The 6,479-nt window shown below is 48.4% G+C and overlaps 1 protein-coding gene across 1 annotated transcript in view; it reads left to right on the top strand.

Annotated features, from left to right (window-relative positions):
• Positions 1–6,479, top strand: part of LOC144124939 (uncharacterized) — a 130,409-nt gene that overhangs the window by 82,618 nt on the left and 41,312 nt on the right. The gene's annotated exons all lie outside the window — the stretch shown is intronic.

Below are 6,479 nucleotides of genomic sequence, written 5' to 3'. Positions count from 1 at the left end.
GTGTCTGTGCCCTTATAAAATGGGCAATATTTGTATGAGCGGTATCCGTGTACAGATGGCTTCTGCTAGCCTTGACATGAAAGCAGACAATGGAGCCTTCTTAACTGCGCCCCGTATCGTTCACAGCTGCCCCTCTGGTGTCACCGTTACAGATTTTTTTTTTTTCAGTCGAGTGCGCCGCGCTCACTGCCCGTATGGTCAAAACTTTTCTGCGTTCCATCTGTGGGAACTTTGCAGAAAACCCGACAGAACGGAGTGTAAAGCATCGTAAACGGGATGAGAGTACTACGCGTCCTGAGGAGCAGAGCACGCTCTCAGCACTTTCCCCTGGGAATCCTGGAACGAGTCACGCGTTGTCCGCTGTGTTGTATACCAACCTACTGACGTACTGTTTTTCTTCATACAAGCTTTAGGTGTCTGGCAAAATGTAAAAAAAGAAAGCGAATTAATAAATAACGTTCGCTGATTTTCCGGAGCCAGCAATATGCCATTCCTTTCGGCACGTTACGAAGCAACTCCATTGATAGCGTCCCCCTGGGGGTAAGGGTGTTTTGCGACCCGTGACTACGTAGCGAAGGAAATCTGGAAGGACTGCTTTGCCAGCATGTGCACAGCTGGTGCGAGCGCTCTTTAACCAACGCCGACACCACTGAGCGTCGCCTATATTTTTCAGTTGTCTGACCGCGTTTCAAGAACTCGCGTTTTAGTCCTCGTTGAGCCCATTCAGGGCAGCACATACGTGAACATTTTGTGGCATCAGCGCTGTCGAGCTGCGGCTGCGGTGAGCATGTGCTCCCGTGACGAATCTGACATGCGCGTACGATGCGAGTCTGTGGCTCGTCACGTCCCTTTCGGCACTGGTACACTTTCGGTGTGCACGAATGTTTCGTTGACAGTGCTCACATTAAACAATCGGGCTGCACATTGCGTCTCGTTGTGTTTCTGCGCGCTGGAAAAGCAACCTAGGAGACAGGTGGGCCACGTAGGTCACGTGACCCTGTAACGCGAGAACCACCACCACTAGCCACTCTTAAATTTTGTATTCACAATGTCACTAACGAAAATGGTATAAAAACAGAGATTTAGAGATATTTTACGAATATGAAAACAGAAAAGGTCGTTTATAAACATATTTAGTTATATGGGGTTTTATGGGCCATAAGCAACTGTGGCTATCATGCGCCAGACACAAGGTTAGATACTTATAGAGCATTTAAAAACAGTAAGTAGAGGTGCTTCTCTATTTAGCAGATATTCAGTGGCAGTACATTCAGTATATATTTAGCAGCATATTCAGTGGATACAAAATAAGCTGTGTAAATTCTAGTTGCGGTTTCTTTGCGTACTAGCGCTGTTGTTTGCCGAGTCACCACAGCCAAAGCGACGCTGCCTAGAAAGGGAAGATAAGTCAGGCATGCGCATAACTCATGAAAGGGCAAAACCACGCCTTGCAGGGATCCCAGACTTACGTGACGCGTCCCAACATGACTAATGACCCGTTGTATTGACCCTCTGTGCTGCTGTGTAGAGGTTGTCTCCTCAGTGACGACCTGAGATAAAGGGGTTGCTGTGATAAACCAAAACCGGTTGGAGTGGCAGTAACAGTCGCACTGCCATTACAGCGAGTGCGTGAAACAAGAGTGTATTATGAAACGGTATAGTATAGAGCACTGAGTTCAGTGAACATCTTCCTTTTTTTTTCGCGTCTGCTTCAGCCATGTGTATGTGCGCACGTGCGCATCTACACGACATGCGTACACGCACAGCCCTGCTGTACTGGGGCAAATTTTGATAAAGAGGCCAACGCATGTCAGAAAGTAGCAGCGCAGACACAAGACGATGAAGGTGAGCGACACTATCGGCCTGTGCCTGCGCTGTTCCTTTCTATCATGTGAGTGAGACCAATTAGCCCGCAACAGTACCCTCTTCAACGTACGCGACCTTGGTTTAACTAGGCCGTAGAATACGAGCTCACACCAAAGCGACAGCTGCTAGAGAAACCCAATCCCATGTGCGGCGACCTACTGGGTGACCTTTTTCGCCCACGTCCCCCCCCCCCCTCCCCTTACCTTTCATCTCGCTGTGTAGGTAAGTTTCTACCATGGGTGAACTTTTTGCGTCGGTGAACTTCCACCACCTGTTGTGGGACTGCCCGGCGCTGAAGCCGACGAGAATTCGGCCCCTGGCGGCAGTTGGACTCTCACCGGACAATCCGGGTTGCTATATCGCCTGGACACAGGGTCCATATCATCGTTCACTTCTTGATTTCATCAAATCAGCCCACCTTTTTTCATTTATTTAAGCATCTTACTCATCTCTCACTTCATAGTTTTTATGCCCTGAGGCAATAAACATAGCTTAAAAAAAATCGCCATACTTAAACTTCCACATCGATAAACTTATGGCATATTGGTAAACTTTAAACATCGGTAAACATATTTTATTATTTGGAGTTGGGGGTGCAGAATACGGCGTTTATCAAGAACATTTACCATCGGTAAAATTTCACCATGAATAAACGTTTGTCATCGGTAGAGTTTTCGCGTCGGTAAGCCTTTGGCATCTCTAAACTTTTGGCGTGGACAAATTTTAGTGTCAGTGTCTTCAGGAGTCTCTAAACTTTTTTAAATAGGTAAACATCTATATTTTTGTCTTTCTGAATAAATAAATACGTTTGGCAATAACAGTTACCACCGGTAAACTTTTGGCATCGGTAGCCTTTTGGCGTCGGCAAACCCTTGGCATCTCGAAACTGTTCTCGTTGATGAAACCTCTGGTGTCTATTAACTTTTGGCATCGGTAAACTTTCGGAGACGGAACACTTCTGTTATTAGAAAACTTCTGCCTTCGGTAAACTTTCGTCACACGTGAGCTGTTGGCGTGATTATTCTTTCGGTACAGTGTACTAGAGGTGACAGTGCAACTTGCGGCAAACATTATGCATTAGGGCGCGCTTGACCAATTCCTCCTGCCAATTCCTATTTCCTGTGGCAAGACATACATAGGGCAGACTGCGAATTGTGTGAATACACGCCTAAAAGAACACATGGGTTTGCTGGACAAACTTCCTAGTTCTAATCTCGTTCTGCACAGCCGGAACTGCAGGTGTTGTCAACCAGATTTGAAGGCACGCGGATACTACACAGAAATCGGAACCAAGTTTCGGGTGAAGTGGTATTGGCATTTTTTGTCATGAAAGGCGGGGAAGCATGTGTGGCAAAGGCTTCAGCGAGCCGGCATTAGAATGAGATTTCGTTCCTGCACCTGCAATCTGCGCTTGCAAGGCACGACTGACTCCGACTGTGCATCTTGCCATATTCACCTCATTTGTTTTTTTTTGTTTGAAGGACTTGGGAACGTGCAAATGCCACGCTGGCATCTTATCTATTTAAACCTTCTATTACCTTTTCAACTTCAGGAAGTCTTCATTGCTTATGCTTGCTTTCATCTGGAGTCTATAAAAATATTTTTGTGAATAAAGGGTTAATTTGTTAGTGCAGTGTTGTCTCGACTATTTCTTAGTCTCCGTCTATCGCGCTGTTACAGAATGGCAAGTTCAAAGCAACCAATGCCGTTTATTATCATCCTGGAAAGTACCCGCCTAGGCTCTGTGCTGTTATGGGGAAGTGCGTGTGTATATGTGTGTAAGTGTGTGGGTGTGCGTGGGAAAGGGGGTTGCTGGTATATGGGCGTGTCTGCGTGTCGTAGCTGACACTGGATACGTGGGATTTCATCGTAACAAGAAAAAAATTGTGGGGGATACAGATGGTAGAATGCAGTGGCACAATGTCCCGACGCTCGCTTGCCAGCCCCTCATCTACGCGTCATCTGGAACGCACGGTCAGGCGTGCCGCGCGTTGACAGCTCTGTTATCAAACACAGGGACAGCGGCCAGAGTTCTGAGCGCTCGAGGGTCCAGGCGAACACCAAGGTGTCACGGCCGTGAATCACGCGACCGCGCTACTTTCTCCGGCTTCCTTGCTCTGTGGCCGCGGCTATTTTTAGGTGCCACGATCGGGGTGCGATTCCTGGGACGCTCGATATCGGGCAAGGAAAATTTATGCCTCGATGGAGGAATGAAAGGGTTATGAGATAATATCTTTACGTCTACAGCAACGAAACTGCGGATAAAAATCCGGTCGTGATTGGTGCCTGGTTTCCTGGCTTCTTTGATCAATTCGCCACCTGCGTGCTGTGCAGTCATCTATCTGGTGACAGCCCGCTACGTTTCCACCAGCGCTGGGCAGTTCACCTCATTTCCGCGAGTGGCGTAACAGTCGGCTAACCTGAGAGCTTTCGACCAATCAGAGGCGGATTTAATACGCAGCTCCTATGGGGAGTTCCGAATTAAGCTGGTGCAATCTAGGAGCTCTGTTAAGAGAGGACGGTAGCTTCGCTTCCCCTGTAGAGCTCTCAAGTAGGAAGGGGGTGCAGCGCATTCTTAGGAAGGGATGTTTTATTTCATTCCTATTTTTATTTTTTTATTTGCTAAGCTCGGGGCTCTAGCTATCTAGCTCTGTCTATGAAACGACGGCATTTTATTATACTGTCTCCACAAATTCACATTGCCCGCATAGCCAAAAAAAAAAAACACGACAGAAATAAACAAAAAGAGCGTGTAAAAAAAAAGGGGGGGGGGGCACTTCCTTTTTGCGGAGCGGTATAACTTCAGGTTCCTGACGGCATTTTTTCTTGTTTTTTCTTATTGCTCTTAAGTTTACTGCGTACCACTGCCACTATTCCCGGAAGGCGCTTTAACCATTCGTGAATGCAGACAGTGTTTTCTTTATCTCCCCTTTTTCTTAGCCTCCTGTTGGCGTACCGTATCGCATAGCTTTATGCGTTTGGTGCCGTGCGACCCTGAAGCGATAGAATGCAAGCATTAACGGAGAGTAACAGCCAGGGCCAGCTCGCCAATCGCTGCTATAGGGAGATATTTTGTGCGCGTTTCTGACTCACGACCGACTCTATCCTTCAACGTTACGTGTAACGTTAGTTGTACACAATCGGAGCACTATATAGAACCGTCTTCCAGGCTGTAGCGATGCTCTTATTTATGTCCGGGCTACGAGACGCCTTTGTCACGCATGCTTGAAAGGCTTCAGACGTTTTTGCTGTGCGCAAGCACTCCCCCCGAGCTGTTTTCTCTGATTTGGATTGTCTGCGTCGCCGCGCTGTCCCCGTGAGAAGCAAGGAAGGCTAATCGCGTAAACCACACGAAGCGGCGCCAGTGCTGGCGGCACCAAAAGCCGTTCTTTATTTTTTTTTCTGCACTTGCCGCGCTGTCGCGAAAGCTATGTCTCGTTGAAGTCCCGTGGGCGCGCCGAATGAGTCGGCGCCGGAAATCACCAGTACGGATGAACGGATTAATGGTTCGCCGAAGAACTGTGTGTGTTACTTTGTCTCAGCTGGGGTCTGTTGAACCTGTCATCGCATAACGCTATGAGCGACACGCTGCAGTCGTCCATGCTGGAAGCGACTTTTATGTGTTTGCGTCTCGGAAAAGATTTTTTTTCTTTTTGAGAGGTGGGAGAAGGAGAGAGAGGGAGGGAGGGAGAGGAGGAAGAAAGCGGAGGCAAAGGAGATAATAATAAAAAAAGTGGAGGCAGCCAGCACTTTAGCGCCTGGAAGCAGCTCGGGGACATGTGCGGCTTCGGCGGGGCCCATTGTCAAGGGCTGGGAGCCGCAGGCAGTTGTGCCACTTTGCTCCATTCGCTTTTCGAGGCTCCCATCCCTTCCTTGTCTCTCTCTCGTTTTCCTCTATCGTCGCTGGACGGGAAAGCGAGACGGGAGTCAAGCCGTGCTTCGTGGAGGAATAGGGACACCCCTTGTCATAAAAAGCAAAACAAAAAAATTGTTGGGAACAACGCTTGAGTATCGGTCGCCGGTCGTCACGTACCGACTCTGTGGAACACGCTTACACGACGTAGTTCGCTCATTCAGCACAGACTATTCGCCCGTGTTATAGCGCGTGCATGACGAATTTAACCGGCGCGTGGCGGGCGCCTGGAACCAATCGCCCTATTGGAGGGCTCCTTTGTTTACGCGTAGTACGTCCCATTTTCCGGGAAGGGTGCTAATTGCTCGGCATTCGAAAAAAGCTGCTGCTGGGGTGCGCCGCGCACTTGCGCGCACACGTAGGTGACATTTGTGAATCGCTGCCTTGCGCTGTTTCGCTGACGCCAGCTGGCCTCGAATTGTGTTCGCGGCGCTCATTTTGTGTGTGGTTGTTTAGTAGGAAGGAGGGGATGAAATACAAAAGGAACTGCTAAACTACAGTTGTATTAATACGTCTGTTGGCGTGCTCTCCGGTGGCGCATTAATTTGCTTGCGCTGGTTATACGAATCCACAGATAACCATTTTTCGCGGTGCCATTGAAAGCTCGTTCGTGTGGTGTATGAAGTGAGTTAAGTGACCCTGCGAAGAGGCATGACTACGTGATCGTTTGGCTTGAGTACCAATAGTTTGGTGATCGTAG

Source organism: Amblyomma americanum, chromosome 3 (genome assembly GCF_052857255.1).
Source record: "Amblyomma americanum isolate KBUSLIRL-KWMA chromosome 3, ASM5285725v1, whole genome shotgun sequence".
In the NCBI taxonomy this organism is placed as follows: domain Eukaryota; kingdom Metazoa; phylum Arthropoda; class Arachnida; order Ixodida; family Ixodidae; genus Amblyomma; species Amblyomma americanum.
Note: the sequence above shows the minus strand (reverse complement) of the source record. Positions and strands in the feature narration are given on the sequence as shown.